We start from the raw sequence: 788 nt of genomic DNA on the forward strand, positions 1-788 counted from the left end.
TTGCCTGAACACCGGCCCGCCCCACGCCGCCCCGAACGAGCCGGGGAGCGGGATTGAGCCGGCCCGCCGGGAAGCCTCTCCGACGCGCCCGAGGAGCGCCACAGGGCATCGATCGATTGAACGGGGCTCCCGCGTGCGAGTGAGAGTGCGGTGCGCGTAAGGACGACGCGGCGCCGCCGCCGCCACCAACGGCCACCTCCGGGTCCCCCGACTCCTTCGCTCCTGGCGGGACCCCACCGGGGACTCCCCCGGCCCTCCTGCGTACGACTGCCGGCAGACCGGCCCGTGCCCTTTTCTCTCTCGCCTTCTTTTCTCGGGGATCTTCCCTCCCCTGCGCGGGGAACCGACCGCTCCCCATCCTTTTCTCTCTCTCGCCTTTCGTCCCGAAATTTGACTTTTTTGCCAACCTCAGTCCGGTGCCGAGCTGCGACACGGGCAGCGAAGACCCCGACGAGGCCACCGGACCCATCGACCCGAGAGGCGTACGAAAAGGGCGCCGCCGACAACCTCGACACTCGGCCGGTCAACCGCGCTCGCCTGCGCCCGCTCGTTGCCGCCTACCGGAGACGAGTACGCACCCGCTCCTGCCGACGAAAACCTAAGGCACCCGAAAAAAGCGCTGCAAAAACAACCGCCAGAAACTACCGGCGGGGGCGCCGACAGAAACAGAACTTTACCTCGACGTAACTGGAGGTAAAGAATTACAGCGACCCCTTTGGAAGCTCCAGAGCAATAGCGCAGCCCAACAGGACGAGCGGCGAAGGCCCGCCAAAAGCGGGTAGACCTAG

This window comes from Excalfactoria chinensis, unplaced genomic scaffold, assembly GCF_039878825.1.
Source record: "Excalfactoria chinensis isolate bCotChi1 unplaced genomic scaffold, bCotChi1.hap2 Scaffold_328, whole genome shotgun sequence".
Taxonomy (NCBI): Eukaryota; Metazoa; Chordata; class Aves; order Galliformes; family Phasianidae; genus Excalfactoria; species Excalfactoria chinensis.